Source organism: Protopterus annectens, chromosome 2.part2, assembly GCF_019279795.1.
Source record: "Protopterus annectens isolate FY-2018-M chromosome 2.part2, PAN1.0, whole genome shotgun sequence".
Taxonomy (NCBI): domain Eukaryota; kingdom Metazoa; phylum Chordata; order Ceratodontiformes; family Protopteridae; genus Protopterus; species Protopterus annectens.
This window is the reverse complement of record NC_056730.1, coordinates 59649312-59676116: the sequence shown is the minus strand read 5'-3', so window position 1 is coordinate 59676116 and position 26805 is coordinate 59649312. Positions and strand designations below refer to the sequence as shown.

Sequence of the window (26805 nt, the reverse complement as noted above, 5' to 3'; positions counted from 1 at the left end):
CACTGTGCATTTCAGAATCATAGAGTTGTTCTGTTTAAATGAATTACATCCATGAACTATTGTAACCTTTAAATTAATAATGCCATGTTATGATGCTGTGTATACTAAATAGGTTTGGCTACCACAGGTCAAGCAAGTCAAGAATTATCCCCCAGATCACAATTCCTTAGAGTATACTGTTTCATAAATGTGTTTGAGTGCTTAATGTGAATTCCTAGACTGCAGTTACTTAGAAGTGGAACAAGACGCATTCTTATTTTATTTATACGAGTTGCTGTTTCCCTAAGGTGGCATAAACTCAGAGTAAGAAAAATAAAGTAATAGGTGTGTAGGGGTGAGAGCTCTCAAATGGAAGGTGAAGGGCGCTGCCCCTGCAAAAATATTAGTTTTGTGGTGTAGCTATGCTTTCAGAGTTTGCTCATTGGCTGCTTTGTATTCTGATCATTCCTGATCTACCCGCTTGATTTTTGGGGATTATTTCTAAACTGTTCTTCCTAGATTCTGCTAATGAGACTCAAAGCATCCCTCACTAAAGGGTAAATAAAGAATACTAAAGAAATTTCATTTTCTAATGAATATGGTGCAGCGGTAGCATTGTCGCCTCACAGCAAGAGGTTCTCCCATTCGATTCTCAGCTTCAATGCCTTCTGTGTGGAGTCTGCATGTCCTCCCCGCGGTCGAGTGGTGTTTGAAAGACATGCGTGAATGGGTGTGCCTTTCATTGAAGGTTGGGCATCGGGCTGGCACCTCGGCACCGTAAAAATCTACTGCCAATCATTAGCGGACCGGAGTTCTGCTGTGGCGACCCCTAACTGGGAAAAGCCGAAAGAAGTACAACAACATTAAGTCATTACTGTCATCCAGTGATGCTGTCATTATGCTAGGATGCACTGTGTCCTGTCTGTAGCTAAAGGGACATATATAAAAAAAAAAAGAAAAGAAATATGCTATATAACATGCTTCCCACAGTGAATGATTGACACAAGAGCATTCAAAATCTGACTGCATGAATAGTTTATCTGTGTTAAACCTGCACACAATGAAATAATTATTTTCTCTGGAAGGTAATCCTCCACCCCTCTATGGAGGATAAGGCCTCTGACTTATTTATAGTATCTCCTCAGTCACACATCAGTGGGGAAAGAGAAAGTCTCTCAGTATAGCTCACACCGATGTCACAGCACAGTCCACTGAGCCTACAAATCAAGGATATGACCTAGAAGGTAAAGCAATTTCATACATTTGAGTTTGGGCAGTTAGAACTTGTTCAATTGGCTGTCAACCACATGTAGGGAGATGATGTTGTAGTGTAATGTTTAAGAGCATAACATATTAGAGAAGATGGAGACGCATGTCCAGAAGATGAAAAAAACTGCTACCTAAATCTTTACCTCCAAGGAGGAGATAAGAGAACACTAAGGGGGAGATTCTTAAAGGTACTGTGACATGTACACTTTTGTGTACATATTGTGGCAACCTTTTGGAATTCAGACACAGCCCTAACATACTGCTATATGGTGCTTTACCATGAAGACATGCAACACTACATAGGGTTGGCTCCATGGCTGTTTTGTATGCTAAAGAGGCAGTCCTGCGGTGAGGCATATGATAATTGGCCATATGCCCTTTAACCTGAAATGTCACAAGGAAGGCATCTACATGCCAAGTAATTCAGGAAATCACTTGAGCATGTAGATCACATGGCTGGTTCCACCACATCATGGTGGTAAACATAGCCAAAAGACCATGTCATCTGCCCAAAATTAAAGTAGCTCAGGGATGGGAGGAATCTGTAGCAATCAGGGATAATATAATTGTGCCTAAATGACACCAAAAGCATTATGGGGATTGGGGGTGGGGGGAACCACTAGCTACCAGGGATAATACAATTATATCTTAACAGCAATAACAGCAGTATGGCTATCAAGGTGGAGTGGACACACTTTCCACCATGGATAATACAAGTGTGCCTTAATTGCACCTCAACTAGTATGGGGATTGAGGGTTGGGGAACCACTAGATAGGGCAAGGGCATTCAACTCAGAGACAGGTGCAGGGACTTTGATCCTCTAAATGTAAAATAACTGGTTTGGACAGGAAATGTTGAGAACAACAAACAGTTGCCTAGAAATAACTAGCAAATCACTAGATACAATGTAATTCAGTACAGAACAGCAGCCCTTACAGCAGATTGAAAAGCACCTAAACATTAAAGAAGTGCAGAAAAACAAACAAATAAATATCACACAGTAAACCTTTGCAGTATAATGAGAATAAGCAATGCAAGTGCAAAATTGTACTTTAGTTTCATTTGTTTTTAGCCTCAGATGGCTTCAGATGATTGCAAAAACTTTTAAAGTCTCTGCATCTTTGTCAAATAATTAGCAGCTCTGGATAAATGAGCCAAGACTCATGCAAATGCGAGGCTTACATACGCTCAGGGAAAAGCAAGTTTTACACTAACATACCCCACAGGCCAATCAGGTAAGCACACAATGAGCTTTTGACCAGCACTTCCCAGCTTAGTGAGTGCAATCAGCTCTCTCCTGCCACAGGAGTGGAGACTATGACCCTCTTAATGTAACATGACTGATTTGGAGAGCAAGTGTTGAGAACAACAAATAGCTGCCTGGAAATGACTAGTAAATCACTAGATACAATGTAATTCAGTACAGAACAGCAGCTCTTACAGCAGACTGAAAAGCAACTTAAACTTTAAAGAAGTCCAGAAAAACAAACAAATAAATATCACACAGTAAACCTTCACAGTATAATGAGAATAAGCAATACAAGTGCAACATTGTACTTTAGTTTCATTTGTTTTTAGCCTTGGATAGCTTCAGATGATTGCAGAATCTCTCATTCTAGCATCATCACAAAATGATAAGCAGTTCTAAATAAATGAGCCTCTGGATAAATAAGTCACTGGAGATAAAGGAGTTTGTAGGCATCTGTTTCTGTCCTGTGCTTTTTAGCCATTGTCAATTGCCCATCACAAGATATCTAGATACTTGCCCTTTTTTGGCAGCACTCCTTCCTGTATACCTCTCAGGACTTTCTGCCTTTCTGCTCCTTACCTGAAGGAAATGGACTAAAATCCATTGGAACAGCATATCACTTTGCTTCGTGGGTACGTTGCAGTATGGCACCCCACTGTTGTTCCAGAAAGATAAAGGCATTTTTTATTCTGAAAACTTTAGTCCTTCTTAATGAAAGGCAGTGCCAACCTACTCCCCAGTGCACAAGACATCAAACACAGATGGAAGGAGTACATACAGCAGTTTGTGAATTAAATAAAACTCACAGAAGTTGTACTGCCCCAGGCACAGTTGCAATGAAAGAAGAAGAGGAACCCAAACAGCACATGGAAGGCAGCTGGCTCAGATGAGTTCATGGCAGATATAATCAAGATGTTGGCTGAGTTTACAGAGAAATGGCTCCTGAGACTAGTTATGGCAGTATGGAGAGAAAGGAGTATCCCACATGGCTGGAAACTAAGCATACCAGTGTCAGTGTACAGCAACAAGGGGAACATTCACAACTGTGGGTAGTATAGAAGTATTAAACTCCTGTCACACTGCATGAAAGTTATGCAGAGGATGTTTGATAAATGATTATGCAAAGTAATAGAATGTAAGATGGGAGACAAGCACTTCAGATTCAGATCAGGATGCAGCACAACTGACCTGATGTTTGCAGTAAGACAGATAGTGAAGAAGATGCTAGAGATGAGGATAGAGTCCATCTGTGCATTCCTAGACTTGAAGAAAATATGACAATGTTTCAAGACAGCTAATCTGAGCATTCCTGTGATGGTTTGAAGTTAGGGTTACCACCTGTCCCTCTTTGCGAGGGACAGTCCCACTTTGGGCAGTTGTGTCCTGTGAAAAAAACTAAAAAATGGCAAATGTCCTGAGATTTTTAAGACAAAATATATTTCTTAAGATTTCTTTAATAGTTGCATAAAAGTTATTTTGTATTTGGAACACATAAATATTATATGAAATAGCATAAGCAACTCAAATGCTACAAAAATAAGCTTTCATTTTGGCAAAAATGTAAAGTTCTGTCCTTTGCACTGGCCTTGGGTATGTTGTGTCATGCAAAATCTCACATTACTACAACAAAAAGTCCCACTTTGGGAATTTGAAAAGGTGGCACCCCTATTTGAAGTCCATGAAATATTGGTAGAATTAGTGCAGGCTATGTACAAGGCTATAATGGCACATGTATGAACAGTCTTTGGACTCACACATGGGGTCCCAGTGGGGGTGGGTGTGCATCAGTGTTCAGTGAGCCCCCTGCTGTTCATACTGGTGATGGACTATGTTAGCAAACTGGTTAGAGGAGACAGACCAACAAAGTTGCTGTATGCAGATGATGTGGCATTACAGGCAGACTCTAAACAACACCTTCAGCAAAGGAGAAGCAAATCTGAAGGCATGTGGGATGAAACTGAGTACAGATAAGACAGTAGTAATGGAAGCAAATAGGGAAATCAGAAGAAGATGAGAAATGAGATAGAAGGGAAAATGGTAGAACAAGTTAACAGCTTCAACTACCAGGGAGGGGTGGTTGAGGAGAATGGAAGCCTGAATGAGCAGGCTAAAGCTAGAATTAAGGCGAGGGGGCTACAGCCAACTGGCACAGATTGTCAGGGGTTTTGTGTATGACCACAAAAATACCAAAGAAGCTGAAAATTAAGTCATACAAAACAGTGGTGCAACCAGTACTATGTATGGCACGGAAACCTGGCTGTGAAAACAGAGCAGTTGAAAAAGTTAAAGGTGATGTAGATGAAGTGTCTGAAAGAATTGGTAGGATGTGCAATTGTGGGACAGACAAAGAAATAAGGACATCAGAGCAGTAACCCTAGTAGCTCCAATTGCAGAGAAGGTCAAAGAGAACAGATTATGGTGCTTCAGGCACATGTGCAGCAAAGCAGAAGACAATCTGGTGAAGACGATTTGTGGCAGACAGGAAAATGTCAAGAGGAAATGGGGGTATTTGGAAAAGAGATGGATGGATTATGTAAAAGAAGACCTGCAACCATACCTCTCAACCTCTTAGAGCAAGTAATCTAGACAAAACCAATAGTAAAATTGGGACAAAGGCCCAAAATAGGGACAATTTTTAAATATTGCTCTTACAAACTTATTTAATGGAATAACAGGTTTTGCATTAGCATGGATTTTCTGAAGGGTATGAAGTCTGAAATTCAAATGTATGTCATTATTTTCTTACTTCAGTCTTCAACGATTTGACTCTAATTTGTCAGGAAACCACAATTTTTAAAAATTGGACCAAAAATATGAAGTAAAAATCTGTACATTGTGTGAAAATCTATACAGTTGAGCGGTATGCCTACAACAGTCAGGTATGGCTGTTGAAGATGGTAGGAGAGTGGCATTGAACTGAGAGAGATGGCAGCTAACATGACACCCCAACCCCATGTAGAAAAGGGTCTATATTATATGCTCGAAGTTTTAAAACTTCGACGCTGATATAATCGACCCTATATGAGTGAAGTTTTAAAACCTCAAACATATAATAAAAAATAAATAAAAACAAAAACAACCTACCAGAATGCTCTGATTAGGGCGGCAAGCTCCCTGCACCCCACCCCCGCACGACTTAAATATACCAACTCCGAGATCGCACTAAACTGAAGTAAGATTGCCGTAGGGAATATTTTCCTTTACTTCACTGTAGTGCGATCTCGGAGTAGGTATATTTAAGCAGCGGGGGGTGAGGGGTGAGGGGTGCAGGGGGCTTGCCCCCTGCTCAAAGCATTCAGGTAGGTTGTTTTTGTTTTTATTTATTTTTTGTATATGTTCAAAGTTTTAAAACTTCGCTCATAGAGGGTCGATCATATGAGTGTCAAAGTTTTAAAACTTTGAGCATATAATATAGACCAGTAGAAAATGAGAATGCTTACTACATATTATGCAATTTTACCTTCTGACATTCTTTCCAGTACTGCTTCCTTCATACTTGTCTCTCGCATTCAGCTTATGAGTACTATTACAACAATGAATGGCTAACTACCTGCATATATCAGCTACATACTTCCACTGGGCTACAGCTGGACCATCTCTTCTCTAACAAGTTTGCTTGGCAAAATTCCCAAAGATCTCCACGATTAAGCTGCTGCCATCATTGGTTCTTATGTAATTCCTCCATGACCAGTAATTTGTTAGGAAACGTAATGAAAACAATAGGTGCAATTATGTTAAGAAAATAATAATGAGCACAGCAGACCCTTTAAAGTTAGGTGAGTCACTTCTGATTTACAATTCAACAGAGGAGGAACTTGTGTCATAAACCTGGGCTGTGCTTAGCACTGTAGATAAAGCTCCCAAGATAGTACGTATTAAGGATGTCGAGTATCTAATCATTCTGTTAAAACTATTATCAAACCACCTTGCTCATTGAGTTCAAACTGTATAATTTCATTCCCTTTCTCTTAATAATTCACAGATGTAATGTCATTTTGTAGGGAACTGATGCACCTATGTACCTGGCTACTGCGTTTTACATCCATTCTATGGAAGGTAATGGAAACATATGGAGAACCAGTAAATGAGGTTGACCTGAATTTCATCAAAACCTTTGAGGTTGTGCCCCATAGAAGAAGGTTTTTGATTAAGCTAAGGAGACTGAGGAGAGGCATGGAGCAAGTGTAAAGGGTTGGAACTGGGTAAGAGATAGAAATAGAGTGGTTGCTAAGGGCTGTGTTCAAGACATAAAGTCGATGACTGTTGTTTCATTGTGCTCTTTGGTAGCCTATATGCTGTTCAGCATATTTCTTTGAAGTATCAGGTATGGATCAGACTTTTGGATTAATTTATTTACAATGTGCACCAAACTAGTAATATGGCTATGGCTGTATGAGTGGGTCTGAAAATGAGCATATTGAAGTTATCAAGGTAGACAAATAAATGGCAAATTAAAAACCTTTAAAAATGGAGTGATGCAGTGATGTGAGTTAAATAAAGTAAAAAAAAATGGGGTGATGTACTTTCATGGAAGTACTCATGGCTCACCTTCATGGATAGGTAATGTTGTATCTTTTGGCTTTTCCTGGTTAGGGGTCGCCACAGCAGAACTCCGGTCCGCTAATGACTGGCAGTAGATTTTTACGTACCAAGTTGCCAGCCCTGACGCACAACCTTCAACGAAGGTATGCCCATTCACGCATGTCTCCACACAGAAGACGCTTTAGCTGAGAATCGAACAGGACAACGTCTTACTGTGAGGCGACAATGCTACCGCAGCACCACCACCGCAGTTACAGGAATGAAAAAGATAGTGATTTACAACATCCTAGGAGTGATATAAACCACAAATTTAAACTATGTTGAAAAGGTTACTAGAGAAATAACTGCAGCAAATAAGATGTTAGGCTGCACTGACAGGGCACAGGTCATGCCTCTCAACCTCTTAGCACAAGAATCATGGACAAAAGTAAAACTAATGGGGGGTTAGCAAAGACCCAAAATCAGTCAGAGATTTTAAATATTCTTCTGATAAACTTAGTTCACAGAACAACAGGTTTGCATTAGCATGCATTTTCTGAAGCATATAAAGTCTGAAACCTCATGTCTGGCATTATTTTATCACTACAACCCTTAAAGATTTGCTAGAATACCACAAATTTTATGACGAGGAGACCAAAAATGAGGCAAAAATCTGGAATTTTTTTTGAATTCTAGATAGTTGAGAAGCATGGCATAGATTCATGAGATACCAGCAGCCGCCCTTACAGTTTGCATGACCATAATGGGAAAAGTGTGTCTAGTTTAGTAATATTACAGAATAAGAAGGTGCTGGTAGCACAGAGCGGACAAATAAGGAGGACCACAATAAGGTGCTTGAAAGAGTGACATTTGGAAGACCATCTGAAGGAGTCAATATGAGCAATAAGTGGTAGGAGGGACACAAGTGCTGATAGGATAATAAGAAGAGAGGCATTGGATGAAACTCTACAGATAGGAAGGCATGTGAGGACATAATGACAGCTGGACTGGACACAGTTCACATAAGATCTTGGGAAATAATTCTTCAAGCAAATAATGTTGGGAGCTTGGAATATGATTTCAAAGGGAGTAATGGAGATAAGAGTGAAAGAGAGATTTAAAATGTCATAAGGTACTTGTGTAGCAGCTGGTGTCATCATTATTTCATAGACTCAGTAGAACCCTAAATGTACTGTCCTTCTGTCCAGACATTAAACCAAGGCCCTCTTTACCTGATACATCATAAATAAGCTACCTCTGAGTCTGTCCTGAGGCTACAAATTTACATATTTGTTCATATTTATTATAATGGGTTATTCCTTCTTGCCTGAAGACATTACTGTAGTATTTACAAATCTAATGCACTGTCAGATAAGTCAGAACACTATGTAAAAGAGCAATTCCACAACAGAAGGTAACTTGTTCTTCTGAGTGTGAGCAATGGTTGATTCCTCATGAGCATGTGCTTAAGGTAAGTAATCCCACTGCAAAAAACAAAACAAAAATGAAGCAAAAGAAATTGCTGCACGTGTAGCTGCTAAATGTAAAAGAAACATCTTCCATATTTTCAGTATCACTAAATAAAGAAATTAAAGTAAAACAGAATGAAATAGTAACAAAAGATTCTATATTTATATACACTACAGTAATGCCTCAGAAGAAAAAAAAACAAACAAAATATAAAATGAGAGTGCAAGCAGATGGATGCATGCATGCACACATGTGACTGTCATAAAAAATGATAACATTACTTCCAAGGCTGCACATAATATGATATACATGTAGCTGTCAGCATGATAAGTAAGCCATTCCCAACCACTGAGGTCAGCAAGAGGAGACAGGATAGAATGGAAGTACTGTTAAAACAATATCATTTAAACAAGGTAATTATCTTTTTTATAGGTAAAGTCATTGTACAATGGCAGTAAAGTATGTCTCAGTGGAGGCCATGCAAGTTTGTCCACAGCAATTTTTTCTGCAAATTTAAGCTTTACTCTCATGACCAAGCCAAACCATCAGTTGGTAAGCCTTGTATTGCCCATACCTGAATATGAAGTATTGCTTAATTAGATATCAAATCAAACAATTTCCACATAAAAGGGTGTTAACTGTAGAGTATACAGTATTATCTAAAAAGACTTTGATATGTGAAATGCCTGCCATGTTTCTACTATTCCTTGACTTTTTTATGTGGATAGTATGGCAAAGACCTTTAAAATCAGAGCACCTTTATTTAAATAAAGCACATCTTTCGCATGTCAAAAGTCTTTTTATATAATATTGTATGGGCCACAGCTAACACCCTTTTATATGGAAACTGTGACAGTTGTAAAAGAAATAGACACTGAATAATAATCTCTAATATATCAAATTATATGCAGAATTCTTTGAATATGTAAAGCATGCAGAATGCATTATTTAAAGCATGTGCAATATTTAGAAGAAATGTTACTGGCATACTGAATACCACAGGAATGTGATAAGTTTAAGAGGCACATTAGGGTGCAGTAGATTTCTTATTACCCAGTCACAGAATATGGAGATTTTTAAACTCTTAGCTGCAAGTGAAGACATCTACAAAGAATGCTTTCTATAAATGATCTGGGTCAGAAGCAGCATATTTATGAATGCAAGTCACACAGATACTGTGCTGATGTACAAAGAAAATAATCAGTTTTTTTGCTGTAGCATGTCTGCACAAAAATATCTTACATACATACAAATATTGCAAGCATTGGTATTAATGCCCGTCTAGTCTGCCAATATACCAAAACACGTGTTCCCATAAGTGTCCAGGCTGCTCTTAAAAAATATCTAAACGAGTAATTGGTTTACTGTAATTTGGTAGTCTATTCCATGCATCAGCCGCTCTGTCAGAGAACCGATTAGTACACTTTTCATTCCTATAGAGTCTTCTACATAGGTTATCTGATGATTCTCTAGTACTTTTTGATAACCCCAACCATTCCTAGAGATAGTTGTCTGTAGATGCCATATATACTTGAATAAGATCTCTTGGATATATATAAGACACACTGTACAAGTTCAAATATTTTTGTCTTTCAAAATAACTTAAAATTTCACATGCATAGATGCCCTTGGTATTTCTGCTGTACTCTTTCCAGGTTGCTCATGCTTGTTTTTCTTAAAAGGTTTCCATATTGTTATTCCATACTCAAGTTTGGGTCTAATGTAACTAACAAACAATGACTTCATCAGTTCTGATTTCTTAGACTGTATACATTTTTTAATACAACCCACAGTTCTATAACTATCAATAACCAATTGGTTGATATGATTAGAAAAACTCAAAGTTGGATCTACCCATATAACCAGGTCCTTAAATGAATCTACAGTTTCAATCACTATATTAAATATTTACCTTTCAGTTTATGTCTCCCAAATCTTTTTAAAACATGAAATATCTTTTTTAAATTAAATTATCATGTATGACACAGGCCATGTTACATTTATATAAATAACAATAAACCATAGTGACACAATCTCAGTTGCAAATATTATACATGCCAAACAGTGCCGACACAACTGTAGCTGCAAACATTAGACATCACTTTTAACATATCCAGTCATTGTCAGTCAACTATTACATAGCTCATTTAAATCCTGCCTTCTTTTAATCCTCATTCCTCCTCTGCATGTATTGTTCCCACAGTTCCCATTTTTCCTATGTAATTTGCTCCTACCCTTTTCTAAAGATCAGAGTTCCAGTTATTTTATCTGTATTACTATCTTCACTACTTCTAGTAAAGTTGGTTTAGACTCTGATTTCCATTTTCTAGTAATTTTTTTGACAGCCATCATAATTAGACTCAGCAAGGCCTCACTATGTCTAGACAATTCTGATTTTATTTCATAGCTCAAAAAAAACACATTTTGAGTGATTTAATTTCTTTAATTAATGGAACTTCTTAAGAAGTTCCTTTAAAAAAGGAAAAAAAAGCACTAAAAATACATCGGTTCAGTGCGCTCTTCTTTGGATACCACTCGGATTGTGATTTCTGTATATATATATATATATATATATATATATATATATATATATATATATATAATAAAGGTTAGATTATAAATATAGAGGTTGGGGTGAACAGTGTCATAAAAATGTATATATGGCTGGGAGATGCTTGCTAAACTATTCAAGTATCGATGAATACAAGTTATAGGGCACAGGATTCTGAATAAAGAGAAATGGTTTGACAATATGTCAAACTGAAGATAATAGTGACATTTATCCTAGAGATATACAAGAACAGATACATTGATTTGATATGTGAAGTTTTAGTTGTGTTTTAAATTAATTTGCATTCAGAATAGATTTCAGTGGTAGTGGGATGTGGTTCCGTAGTTTAGCTACACTATTTGAATATAGACAGTTACCTGCAGTATTAGATGATTTGGTTGTAGTGATTAGTGATTTTTCTCTAGAGTATAAAATTCTATTGCGGGAGTAATCTTGTATTAAGTTGTGCAGGATCAGGCAGGTTTCTGGCTTATAGGGAATCTATGTATTGTAGTTAGCTTAAAGAGAGTTAGGTGATGTGGTAGTTTATTCCATTTAATTATTTGAGGGCTATGTCGTGGTGTGTTCTAGTGTTAGAACTTACTGTAGATTTGGCTATTATACTATAACTGCTCAGGCTTGGACAGTCATGAGGCTTGAAGTTTAATGATGATAGGGCAGCACAGAGGAGAGATGGCAGTGAGAAATTAGAGGCTTTACATTTATTGGCTATGGCACTGAGGTAGATGTTTAGTCTTTATAATATACCTAGTTTATGATGAGTTTTTTAACCATGTGTGGCACACAATGGTTGAATATCAACTGGTCATCTATGATTACACGTAGTACTTTTGTGTGGTTTAATTGTGCGATCATGGTGTTGTTGGCAAAGATGAAAATGAATGCTGTTGTATTGTTAAGAGAAGTGTTTTGGGTGAAGAGCTGCAATATAGTTTTTTGGAGTTTAGTAGTTGTGAATTATTTAGCCATGTTTCAATCAATAAGAAGGATTGAGTTCAGAGAGAGATTAAGCAGAGAAGATTAGGGGTGAGTCATCAATGTACTGAACTAGGGTAGCATTTTTTATAGCACTGTAGAGGTCATTGATGAATACATTGAAAAGTATGCGGCCTACTATGGATCCTTGTGGAACACCAATAGTTACAGTCCAGAAGGTGGAGAAATCATATTTTCAGTTCACTTCTTGATCTCTGTTTGTTTGACAGGTAACTATGAAACCATTACAGTAAAGAGTCAATGAGCCCTAAGGATGAGAGTTTATGTAAGCGTTTCTGGTAGGAGACAGTATCAAAAGCTTTTGATAAATCTATGAAAATGGTGGAAAGCTGGCTTCCGACATTTCAATGGGCATTGACAATATTAACAAAATTCAGCAAAGCAGTTAAGCTGGTTATCTATTAAACTGTTGAGAAGCTGAGTATGAATACATTTTTCTCATATTTGTGATAGGAGTGATAAAATGGTAATTGGCCTATAGCTTGAGAGAAGTGCATTGATTCCACCTTTGTGCAGTGGAATAATGTACAGTTTTTTCCATATTGAGGGGACTTTATTTTGAGACATGCATTGATTTATCGGAACTGAAACTGGATATGAAATAGCCTCAACTGCTGTTTTAAGATATTCACCAGGTAGACTGTCAGAGGCAGTTGTAGTGGGCTTTATTTTTTGAGGTACGTTTGATGGCATTGGTGGGTACAGACTGGAAGAAGAAGCATTGAAGGAGGTTATTTAATTAAGTAGGGACATCAACAGCTTGATTAGTCACCTGATTGTTTAATGACTATACAGTCTGTATAAAGTGGATATTGAATTGGCTGGCTATGTTGTAATTTGTTTATGAGTCTTTTGTGATGGCTGTGTAGCTTGTCCTGGATTTTATATTTTATTGATGGAGGCCTAAAACAGTTTTGGATTATTAGTATGCATGTTTTGATTGGTTGAGTGACAGGCTTTCTTATTTTTGGTGATAAGTTGTTTTATTGGGTTTCTTAGCAGTCAATATTCTAACAAAGTGGGAGCTGTTTTATTTTTTTGTCAAGACCTTCCAAGCTTTGTCTCTTTGTTTCAAGAAATAATCAAAATGAAGTTCTGTGACCCTCACCTATTTCATCTGTTATCATTTTTAGACCATATTGATATAGGTTCATAGGTAAATAGGAAACTACTAGGCTAACAACCTTAAATGGCCTTTTTAGCAAGCCATGCTTCCCAAATGTATTGGATATGTTTTCATACCACTGCTTTTATTGGATGCATAACTCAGGTATGGGTGATCAAAGATTTATAAGCTCCCCCTTTCTAAAAGGGACATTGGTGGTAAGCCATGAGTAAATATATTATTTCCCATCCATTGACCCAAGATGGGCTCGAATAATATCAGGGAGGAGGACTGCTTCACTTGGATGGAAAGGATGTTCCAAAGACATGTTAATCTCTGAGACCATACCTGTCCCTCCAACATTTCTTATTTATGCTGTAGATGAGAGTTAGATCCCTAGACTGGATGTTTCTAATGTTATTTGTTTTGTGGATATGCAACAGGTACATAAGGGCTAGCTCAGAAGATGTTTTGGAAGCCAGGCATGGATTGCCTCTCAGCAGTCATTAGGAGACCAATAGAAAGATAAGGTTTTGAGGTGTTCTGCTTACACCCTGTATTCTTTTTGTGACAAACCTCCATGGATGCTCCAGTGGTTGCATATGCTTTGTAAGGCACATACTGAAGTGGGCATTGTACTCATTGATTGGTCGAATGAAGGTTAACTACAATGCAACAATGCCATCTCTGGATTTAGATGCCATACCCCTGATTACAAATTGTGCAAAGCAGAATGATTTCCTTACTAGAGTAGACACATGATGGTCAAAGGGCTAGTGACTGTCTACACAAATTCCCAAATCCCTGATCACAGCCATTATGCATTTTATGGCTTTGAGCTTTAAACTGTGATTGTGGCACCAGTTATTAGTCTGAGTCAGGCTTTCTTGGAGGGTGTTTGTGTCATTTGGTGATTCTATGACTGTGCTTAGCTTGCAACAGTCTGAGAACTTGGCCAGCCAGATGCCTTTAATACTGGCCAGGACTTCAGAGAAATGGATGCCAAAAAGGAGCAGTCCCAGCACCAAGCCCTGGGGGACTCCACTAGTGACTGGCCTTTTATGGAGGTAGAATCACCTATCCTGTCTTCTTGTGTCCTATCTGTGAGACCGCTATCTATCCATTGGATGATTTTGGGGTTTATACCTAATTTCATGAGCTTGTCGCAAAGCTAAAGTGGATTATTGTCTTGAATACTTTGGCCAGGTCAAGGTAGGCTGTATACACTGCTTTGCCCCTGTGCAGTTTTTTGCTACCTTCTCAAAGTAGTCCACTAAGTTGAGAAAGCTTGTCCTACACTTGACAAAATGGGACTGGATTGGATCCAATGTCTAAAGGTTTCCTATGTTATTATTTCTCATGTCAATGATTATTCTTTCCATAGTCTAACATATCAAAGTAGTCAGGATTATAGGTCAGTATTTACCCTGGTTCATGGATGGCCCACCCTTGTGCAGAGGGATAACAGCTGCAGTCCTCCATTCACTTGTTATAAATCCTAGTTAGAGGCTGTGGTTAAATAGTGCTTCTAGTGGCCCCTATAGGTCATGTTATTTAGGAAGTATCCTGGGATATTATCAGGTCCCACTGATGAAATGTTTTTGGCCCTTGGGGAGTTTATTGAGGCCCTGTTTGAAGTATTAGTTGGGGGGGGGGCTACAGTTTTGTGCGTTTCTTGAGAAGTGTCAGGGGAGAAAGCAAGGTAAAATTAATGAATTTATTGGCCAGTAGATTAGCTATATCCTCAGGCTCAGTATAGCTGACTCCATTTACAATTAGCTTGACAGATTCTTGTGTATGGCTTTTGAGGTTTCAGACATAGCTGAAGAATGTCTTGTGGTTGTTCCTAGCCTGAGAGGCTACGTTTATGTCAAATAATTTTTAATATAGATCTCAAATTATTCTTAAGATGAAAGTATACAGAGATTAAATATCAACAGTTGCCCAATAGGAATTGTTTTCCACACAATGGAAAGTAATTTCTGAAGAAATGACCAGTGTCCTCAAAATAGGACTTTTGTTTGCAGCAAAGTGTTTGGGAACAGTGTCTAAAAGTTTACATGCCTTGGATATTTTATTTAACCTAGCACAGACAACGAGACAAGTGGGTGGATCCTTAATGTCTTTTTTATTTTTTTATATTTGTATATAAAATATAGATCAACCTAGTCTTTTAGATATAAATTATCACATCATTCAATTTCAGAAAAAAAATCTAGTGGTGTAATAGAAGAGTTTTGTATTGCATGCTGAATAAATGATCTCCAACCTGATTTTCTTTTCTTTTTGTTATTGCACAACAAAACCTTGCATGTTCATCTTCAGGGCACTTGTACCTATAGTCAGTGAATACTCAGCAGTGTGTTACTATTATTGATGCACAAATGTGTCAGTTTTTCCTAGGTGTCAAATAAATTATTCTGGCTTAATGTACTTTGCCAGGCATAGAGCATATTTCACAAACATGCCTATAAAAAATAAGAAGTATTAGAAGATAAAGGGCCTGGTACAAGAGGAGTTACTCAGTGATTCCTAACTAGCTAATATCTTACAAAATTATTAGAAGTTTCTGTCTCAGATGTGGCAGCTAAAACACCACCGTATGGTTGATATTGTGATTAGCAGTGACTATTGTTAAAAATTACAGACAGTCTATGTAATTTTATGTCTACTGCTGGTAAATATTAAGAAGAAAATAGAACACCATAAATTTATATTTCAGCTATAGCAACTGCTAGAACCATTTACAAAACACACTGTTCTTGTTTTAGTTACATTGTCATCCTTATCTCTACATTAGGCAATAATCTAAGTCAAGGAAATTTGGCTAAGTTCATGCAAATACTTTCACTATGGGAGGGCGAAACAAAATGCATTGAGTGTCACGTACTTGACAGGCATTTCTCTGCAGTTGAAACTGTTACACATTACTTTCTCCAAATGAGTTGTGGCCAAGTGTGTCAAACAATGATACTGAAATTTCCACCTGTTAGGCTGCTAGTGGAATATGATTGTATTACCTAGGTTATATAAGAAGTGCAGTCAGCAAGTATGACTAATTTCCTCCATGTAAAAATATGTATAAAATATGTCCACCATGATTTGCCATATCCCTTAAAGCTGGAGAAGGAAGGCGCTGAATTTGAAACTGGAAGCAGTGATGCTGCCATGTCTCTAGATAGATAGGGATTGTGTATAACACCATGATGAGTCAATGTAATAAGCCAATGCTACAGATTAAAGAATACCTATTTTATCATGAAATGCAATCCAATGGCTGACTGTACTGTGGCTTTGTACTTAAGAAGAGACAAATCTATGGAGGCAGGGCTGTCACTATCAAGACCCAGCAGGGTGAGGAACTCCTTAGGTGTACAGGTCACCATCATGCACCACACCCAGGGGAAGAATCAGCACCCAAATTAGCACAAGCTGTCAGAGAAGAGAAAGCAACACCGTCTGCAGACTTACATGCTGCAATAGTGGAAGGATGTTGATGCTGACATACAAGTGCTAGGAAAAAGGATGTTTCAATCTGATAAGGAGAACCCACTGTACAGGACAGCCTACCAGGAGCAGAACAGTCCATACCACTGCAGGCATCACTTTAGATGACATCAAGCTTAGGAATGGAGCAGCCATACTGAGACATGCTGCATATGATGGGGAGGAACATTGCCTTTGAGTGATGACTACTGCAGCCAATAGTGAAAATCTGTCAACCAGTGTAATTTGTTTAATGAACGGCACATTTCTGGCAAGGGCAGTGTTTTTTAGGCAGCTTTATACAAAACGTGGCTGTATAGAGGATATTAAGCTAACACCCTTGATATACTGCTTCAAGAGTACCAAAAGTCAGTTTGCCTGTGATGCATTGCTTGAATTCATTGAGGTTAATCTCTTCACCTACTGTTTACTGCAGTACAATACATACACTCATAGGTTCATAGGTAAGTACTAGGCTATCTGCCCGAAGGCATTTATAAGCCTAGTCGGAATATGTTGGCTTTTGCCGCCCCTTAGATTAGTTCCCTGTGCCTCTGTCCAGCAGAGCCATTGAAGTGATCCCCGGGGTAAACTTTCTGTTTCCCATCCACTCATCAAGGTTTCTCTTGAAGAGTGTTAGTGAGGAGCTCTGCCTAATGCAGATTGGAATCTTGTTCCAGAGCATGGGAAGTCTCTGGGACAGGAATCTATCCCTCCAGCATGTCCTATTTATTGTTGTGGTGAGGTTTAGATTCCTAGAGCGTGTAGCTCGCAGGGATATGGTTTTCTTTAGGAGGAGCATGTCCATCAATTCTGGGTTGGACATGGCCTTGTATGTCAGGCATAGATCACCTCTGAGTAGGCGGTATGCAACCGAGTACAGCTGGAGTTTCAATGTATAGTACATACACTCCAACCTTTACTTTCTCCAGTCTCTCTTCTATCAGTCTCATTCTACTGAAATAAATAATAATAATAATACTTGTTAAACTTCATTCTACTTGAAGAATTAATTATTAAGGTGCTTCTTACTGTGATGGATCTGAAGTCTTCTTAAGACACTAACATCTTTCTGGTTGGATTCTACTGAAATCAAAGTCTAGTTATAATTGCATTCACAGTCTGTTGCCCACAGAAACTTGCAGAATGTACACTAATGCAGCACCAAACTCTGTCACTTTAAAAGCAGTAACCAATAAATAACTTTCTATAACAAACCACATGGACTACTGTTGCAGCTTTTGCCTCTCAAACAGCATGGATGATGTGAGAGATACAATATTACCTCAGAACAAGTGTGTGTTCCTACACAAATGCCTCTCCTAACAATTTCATTTGCTATAGTCTTTTTATATAGTGTTTTTACATCCTGTTTTTCTCATTGGTATTCTATTTTGGTCTTTGTATGAAAACATCTGTTTGCTGGTGCTTGCAGAAAAATATGTTTTCATCCTGTATTGAAACAATACTGATATTGTTTTTAAGGAAACATCTTTGTGGGCTACATGCACAACTGCTGACTTGATAAAGGCATGTCCATTCAAACTTCTTTGCTTAACAGTGTCATATGATAGAAACATGTACAGATTGTTTTCCTGTTGTCCATTCTTTAAGGAAGCAGGTTAGCTTTCTTACTGGCAATGTGAAATGCATACATCCTGTTTTTTACATTTCTGCTAAGTCTGTAAGAGGTCAGCTTTCTTTTCTACATTTAAGCAAGCTTTATTTTATACCTTATTTATTTTGCATATTTGTACTTTCAACCTTAATACCTTGTTGAGCATAATCTAACACTACTTGTTGCTATTCTTGTTAAATTGTATTGCATGAATTTAAACACTTTGTTTACTTAATTGTATATTGAACTAGCATCATTGTATATTTTAATTCCTGCAAACTTTGTAATTCTTACTTTTACCTTTGCCATTTATGTATATGTTTTTGTTTGTTCTGTTAACTGCTTGTCTTAGAGCTCATCTCCCAGGGTCTCCACTGAAAATGGGCTAGCTGGCCCAGTCAGACACTACCTGATTAACAAATGTAATTAACTAACTAAATAAATACATATTGCATCAGACTGTGGCTGTACACTGTGCACCAGATTTATTATAAAAGGTTTTCAGCAGGTATCTTATAATGCCCTACACTTGGCAGTCTGTGAGGCAAATGCACATATTTGTTTATTCCACCTTGGCCAGTTCTTATGGTGACATGTGCAACAATTGGTCCTACTTTTAAAGTATATATGATGCTGTCCCCTCCTTTAACGTAGAAGTGAAGCAACTCCTTGAGGTGGCAGACCTCCCACCTGCAGAAATGCTCCTGTGTATGACAGTTTACCTGATTAATACTCACATGAAGCTATCCCACTTTCTGAATAGTTCAATGACCACTATGTGCATATCAGACCTCAGCATTATGACACTTATGTCCTTCGGGTACTGTGTGCTTCACCACTTTTTCTATCATCTCGTTGGTCTGTGCATGAAGTGTAGAACTACCCTGCACCCATAATAATGTTGGGGATGACACCACCATCTCAGGGCACTTTGTAAGTCAAGTAGAGTGGGCTTACTTGAGTTGCTACAGGTCCTTGTCATTGAAGAGGACCATGATGACAGTCTTATGGAGGAAGTTGTCCATGGATTACCACCATAACCTTAGTGGAGACACAGGTACAATAGAGAGATGCCCTATGCCAGTTCATTGGTATGAGGGCGTTCTACAGTGCAATGTGCATCATGAGGGCTGTAGCCCACCACCTTGGGCTATAGTGCTAACATGAATGTGTGTACTTATAATGGCATATGTGCACATGGGTGTTGTCAAGCATACTGTGAGTCAAAAGTACTGTACATTATGACTGGACAATATACATTTGGATGAAGTACTGTGATTTTCTGCAGTACTGCACCTTGATGTCTACCTCACTACAAGGACTACATGAGGATGTTTTGTTCATGCACCTTTTCATCATCATCATCATCGTTATCCTCTAATGCACAGTACAACTGATGTTAGATTTGTTTACACCCTCCCTTTGCTGTCCTGTTTGCGATATAAACATTTACATCACATGTCCCTGTTCACACTGTGCATGTCATGGTCACTGACAAAATACCTATGTTGTGATATCCATAGCTTGGGTGATTTGTTATGTTGACTGTGACGACCCACCACTGGAGCAGTAATCAAACAGCCTCAGTCCTCACCACTGGCAACAGTGGGGGACATCAAGTGCAATTTTCCTTAAGAGCATCAGATATACATGTGCCTGCTATGGTGCAGCTGTAAATGTCAGGAGCACTGCCATGTGCATTGTTGTCTGGACATGATGGCTGGAATATTACATTGGGGACAATTTTTTTCTGTCTATGGTTCTGCCTTGCACTCCTAACTCTTATGGACTATGGCTGCTGACACAGTGCATCCTTATGGTCTTTGGTGTGTGTGTGTGTGTGTGTGTGTGTGTGTGTGTGTGTGTGTGTGTGTGTGTGTGTGTGTGTGTGTGTGTGTGTGTGTGTGTGTGTGTGTGTGTGTGTGTGTGTGTGTGTGTGTATGTGTGTGTGTGTGTGTGTGTGTGTGTGTGTGTGTGTGTGTGTGTGTGTGTGTATGCGCATGCAGGCAATGGGCTTTTATTGGTTATATTTTCTTGTGTCATAGATTTGCACATGGCTTTATTTGTGAGACGTCTTAAGATATATTCCTCTTTTTCAAGTATCTTCCTTTTTTATTTAACAAATGGGCATCTCAAAGACATCAATCAGGGTATTAATGTTGGCATTTATTTTGGAATGTCTGCATTCACTTCATGAATTGTGATTCCTGTTATGACGTAAAGCTTCTATGCGTATGACTTATGTTTGTGGAATCTGCTTATTACATTTTGTAGATTTAATGCTGCATAACTGTGGTAGGTGGGTTTTGTGATACTGTTTCCAGTTTAATTGCAATGTTTTACAGTTTTATGATATAATGCTTCTGTTTACTATTTATTTCCACTGCTATTGCTTTCCATTATGCATACCTCTCAACCTCTTAGCACAAGAAATCAGGCCAAAACCAAATGGAATGAGGGGACAAAAGCCCCCAAAATAGGGACAATTTTTAATTATTGCTCTTATAAAATTAGAAAGTTGCTTTTATGTGCATTTTCTGAAGGATATGAAGACTGAAATTCAAATGTCTGTTGTTACTTTGTGACTCCAATCAATGATTTGCTAGAAAACTACAAATTTTATGAGGAACAGACCAAAAATATGAGTCAAAAATCTGGATATTCTACAAATATCTGGACAGTTGAGAGGTATCCCATTATTGACAAATTCCTGGATTACAACAACTACTTGCAACAAACAACCGTCTCCAGCTGAAAAATTGTAAAATCCAGGCACATCCAACCAAAGCTCTCTTTTATTCTATTAAATGAACCAACGATAGTTGAGCGCTTTCATCCAGATACAACTGGACTTCATCAGAGACAGAGACGGTTGTTTGTTGCAGGTATCCCATTATGTAATTGCATTCTGCTCTACACAGTGAGTATTCGTGCCATTTATATCAGCATTTTCTCAGTACACTTGTGACGTTTAACTTCTAGGTGTCAAGGTGTCATTGTTGTTTCATTTGCACATCTTACTGTCAGTTATGCACAAACATTTTGCTTTGGCATGTATTAGTTACTTGTATGGTTTTACTTGTACATTCCATCAATTTTTGGCTATATATTTGTAAATGCATGGTTATCACATATTACTATCTGGACGACTACTATGTAGTTAATCTTCGTTTTATTTAATAGTTTTTACTTGTCATTCTTAAAATTCCTACTACATTCTTTGTTGGGTATATTACTGTGCTTTGCATTTGTTTTGTGAAATTTGGATTTCATATTATCTTTTCAATAAATATTTGTAATATTTTTTTTAAAGTGTATTTTAGGCAGAACATGTATTTCATACTTTTTTCTTGTAAGTATTACATAGGTGGTTGTACTTTTATTTATTTATTCTGATATATTCCTTTTAGTGAAGCATACATTTCATACTTTTTACAAGTACTACATGGGTGGATGTTTAGCTTCCTTGTTTTTGTTTTGATTTGTTTGGTAAGTTCAATCAGTTCAAAGAGAGGTATCTTCCTAAGAAAATGGGGAGTTAATTCTACCACCGTGTATGGTGATCCAGTGTTCAGTGTGAGGTCTTCTTCAACCAGTTTATTCTTATGCACACCGCACATGGGGATTTAGGATTTATTGACTTATAGGACAACCCATGCAAACATATAATGATACACACAAGCCCCCACCCAGAAACCCACTCTCACATATACACAGACAAGGGGACAGACAGACATGGATAAACACATGCACACACACACACACACACACACACACACACACACACACACACACACACACACACACACACACACACACACACACTGACATGCACCTAAATACACTTGCATGCATATTTCTGTATATGTGTGTATGCTTGTTGGTGTATGTATGTGTGTGTGTGTGTGTGTGTGTGTGTGTGTGCGCATGCACGCGCATCTGTGTGTGTGTGAGTGTGTGTGTGTGTGTGTGTGTGTGTGTGTGTGTGTGTGTGTGTGTGTGTGTGTGAGCATGTTTTATCCATTTCTTAGACATTAATATCCAGTGTAATTAATTGCTATAACTGAGCTACACTAGAGTTAAATTTCGTGTGATGTAGGCAAGTCATTGAGATACCAGAGACAAGCATGGATCAGGTGTATGATATCAGTATTATTATGTAAAATGGGGGAACTGGATGAGTTACTTCAAAACTGGTAGAGGCTTAGGTATGCTTTATAAAGTTATACTCTGTAGAATACATGGTATTTTATTTCAGTGACCAAAGAACAAGGCATGAGAGGCACTCTACCGGCTTCTGGAATGTGACTGAGTAGGTGGCACAAAGAAACTCTATCAGGTTGCAAGGAAAAGACAGAATGATAAAGAAGACAGTCAGACAGCTTTCATCTGGAATGTCAGCAATAACCTGCTCATTAGTCCACAGGACATTAAAAATTGATGGAAGGAGTACTTCTAGAAGTTTCTGAATGAAGCAGACACTCCAAAAGCTGTGTTCCCACCATATATTTGTGTTTCTTATTTATCCAACAAGTTGTCCTTCTTGGTGTTGGTGATGCTTTTCTACAATTGTAAGGACATCGTAGATCATAGACAACTGATTACTGCTGTTGCTGTCTAATTGCAATAGTGCCTTTTACGTAGGGGGATATAGGGGAATAACAGACCTTCCAGGGGTAAGAAGTCCTCTGCCTCAGTCAATGGCTTCCCAACACACCCAGGGGCCCCAGGCCCATTTGTTACTAATCTATAATACCTGCTTTAAATTGGAGATTAATGTTTACATGAACTCTGCTTGACAGCTGCTTTAGTTAGACTTCACTCTTCCTTTATAACACGAGGATTATTTAAATGAACAGTCGTTGGGAAATTATATGACTAACATGGAGCAGGAAGAAGGCTTATTTCAGTTATACAGCAATATTATTAATATTATTCAGTTAATACTTGAATTTATTTTTCCATTAGGTATAGTGGATATAAAACGTTTACACACCCCTGTTAAAATTTCAGTTTTTTGTGATATAAAAAAATGAGTCCACAATAAATCATTTCAAAACTTCTCCTGCCTTTAATGTGACCTATAACCTGTATAATTCAATTGAAAAACAAACAAATCTGTTAGGTGAATAAAAATATAAAACATACAATACACTGGTTGCATAAGTGTGCACACCCTTATACTAATACTTTGTTGAAGCACCTTTTGATTTAATTACAACATTCAGTCTTCTTGGGTAGGAGTCTATCAGACCATAACACATTTTCCCACATGCTTTTGAGAAACTTCATGTATTGTTTTGCAAAGTTTAGCCAGGCCTGTACGTTTTTCTGTGCAGGAAAAGGCTTCTGTCTTGTCTTGCAACCCTACCCAATAGTCCAGACATATGGAGAATAAGGGAGATTGTTGTCACATGTAGTATACAACCAGTACTTGCCAGAAATTCCTGCAGCTCCTTCAATGTTGCTGTAGGTCTCTTGGCAGCCTCTCTGACCAGTTTTTGTCTTGTGTTTTCTTTAATTTTGGAGGGACGTCCAGTTCTTTGCAATGTCAATGTTGTCTCGTTCCATATTTTTACCACTTTTTGATGACAGTCTTCACTGTTCCATGGTATAGCAAATGCTGTGGAAATTTTTTTGTATCCTTCTCCTGACTTATACCTTTCAACAATGAGATCCCTTTGATGCTTTGTAAGTTCTCTGTGAACTATGGCTTTTGCTATAACAGGCAACTGAGTAAATGTCAGGAAAATCCTGCTAGGACAGGTGAACTTTATTTGGGGTTAATCAGAGTCCGTTTAATTGATGGCGGGTGTGTACCCAAGAAAACTGAATGTTGTAATTAAATCAAAAGGTGCTTCAACAAAGTATTAGTTTAATGGTGTTCACACACAACGAAGTATTAGTTTAAGTGTGTGCACACTTAAGCAACCAGTGTATTGTACTTTTTTTTTTTTTTTTTTTTAATATTTTTTTCCCTAACAGATTTGTTTGTTTTTCAACTGAACTGTACAGGTTATAGGTCACATTAAAGGTGGGAAAAGTGTAAACTTTTTTATATCCACTGTACATTACATTCAATGTTATCATTTTATTTCATTATATCAAGTGAAATTCTTCTCTAAAGCAGTATGTATTTTATGGAAGTCTATGAATTTTACTGGAAATACCATACATATATCAAGAAAAAGGTAGTCCTGTATGCTTATAAAATGCATTTTTAAGTAATTCATGATGTCATGACTTATACCCAACAAATGCAATCTAAATGTCAATTGCATTTAATCAGTGTCATTTTCCCCAAACATGTGTTTGTTATACCTAACAAATGGAATAAACCACTGTCCAGTTGCTTGTACTGAAATAAAAACTAAACCTAAAAAATACACCTAAGGAACTTAGATATCGTTATTACAAAATAAAGCTTTATAATTGTATATCTGTATCTATATCTATCTATATGTATATATATATATATATATATATATATATATATATAGAGAGAGAGAGAGAGAGAGAGAAATACTTACACATACACATCCACATATGTATATGTATATAAAAATACATGCATGTATACTTTATATGTTGCTTCAACAATATCTATATTGCTTTGTACTAGTTAGAGGTTATTGCTTGATAATTCATCCTGATGGACTGTCATCACTCTAAGCTATAATGAATGTTTTTGATGTTGTTTCTAGTCACCTTTTCAGTGTTGACCATTGTTACTTATTCCGGGATGAGTGCTCCTATTTTAATGAGTAGGTACTGGATGAGTGTGCTTGTTCATATGGGGTTAAAGCAAGGATACTTCATCCATCTACCTACTTAACTGAATAAACTTCTTGAAACTTCATCAAGCCCTCTTCATTCCTCCCACAGAGAGGGCATCAGAGAGGTCGTCTCTTAGATTTACGAGCTAAAGTTTACATCTGGTCTAATCCTTTATACTCTTGTTTCTCAGGGGTTAATAATGGGGATACTAACTTAGAAGCAAAATAAGTGAAAATGGAAAGACGGCTAGTTGGAAGGTATGCAAAGAGGGATCCAAAATTACTAGAACAAAAAAAAACTCTTCAGGGTTATACTTTTCTTCAGATAGTATTTGGTTTAAATGAATGCATGCATAGATGCATTCAGAGAAATTATTTCATTCTTCATAAACTTAGTATGGAAGTTAGCACAGAGGACTACAGTTGTAAGTTGCTAATGAGAGGCATCTTGTGCCAAAATTACAGGGTTTGAATCTTCCCACCTTCATTTACTTACTGCATGACCTGAAACAAGTCACTTAACCGGGCAGTGCTTTGTGGAAACTATGAATTTGGGCTAGGTTCCTTAATGGTCTCGTGAACTGCATGCCAAGTAGCTACCTATGAACCTAACAGGAAAAAAAGAGGCTGTATTATCAAAAATATTCATTACTCATATCTGCAAAATACCTTCCATGCAGGTATTGCTATAAACAAATAAGACTCCAAGATCAACTGACTGCTTTAAAAACAGTGCTCATAACATTTAATCAAATGAGAGCTTGTTTCAGTTTCTCTGAGTAAATGACTGTTGAATGTACTAAAATCTTTACTATGTGCTTGGTCACAGTATATCATAGGTCTAGCCACTAATACAAATGGTAAACATATTTTGTCCTAGTGTATGTGACTAGTAAATGCTATTATTAAATACTTACCTCAGAGAAGGTAAAATAATGTTATGTAGTTAGTCACTGTGAGGCTTTATCTTAACAGGAAAGTTAAAATTAACCTATCAGTTTCATATGCTCTGTACTGCTGTGTATGCTGAGCCTTAGCTCGATAAATATATGTTTTAAGATTTAAAATAACATGCATCTCTTAAACTGGAAAGCTGTACCACAAGACAGTCAGGTCTATTCATTGTCTCTAAACAAAAGATACAATGCTAAAACGTTACCTTAGTAGAGCAGACAGCTTCAGAGAAATGTGTTCGCATGCAGGAGTGCAGTACTAATCGATGTGAATAAAGGGCTTCTGTCACTGAATTAAAATAACTAAACTTTTCATTCTTACTTCCAGTTTTGAGTTTTTGGTTTCATTTTTACAAGTCCTCCCAGGTCCGCCCATTAGAAGCTGTTATGATATCTGTTAATGGTTTGCCAACATTCCTGACATGAATACAGAGGTTGTGAGGCACTGGGGGTGGGGGGGGGGGGGCTGAAACTAAGTGTTCCTACCTTACTTTCAGTAAACTCACCTTTGCCATGCAACCTTCATACGATATACACTGTTTTATCAATATTGACCTTTCTTTGCAACACCTTAATTTATTATACTCTGCCAATAACTTGTACTTAGAAGGAGTTTGATCCTATCAGAAACACTTACATTGTTTGAAGTTTGGGTATATAGTTGTCGGTGTTGCAGTGAATGATACCATACTGATTATACATATTGTGTTTTTCCTCTAATGAATTTCACTATGTGCTCATTTTATGCTTCCATCTTTGGTCCAGAAGAATATACAGAAATTACTGCTTATCCCTAAATTCTTCTTTGCT

At 37.6% G+C, this 26805-nt stretch overlaps 1 protein-coding gene across 1 annotated transcript in view; it reads right to left on the bottom strand.

Annotated features, from left to right (window-relative positions):
* The window catches only part of CD180 (CD180 molecule), a 401296-nt gene extending 375019 nt beyond the window's left edge, over nucleotides 1-26277 (bottom strand). Inside the window, exon 1 of the mRNA XM_044063742.1 lies at nucleotides 26202-26277. The gene's annotated coding sequence lies outside the window, so the exon portion shown is untranslated. The remainder of the gene's footprint in view (nucleotides 1-26201) is intronic.
* Nucleotides 26278-26805: the final 528 nt, after the last annotated feature.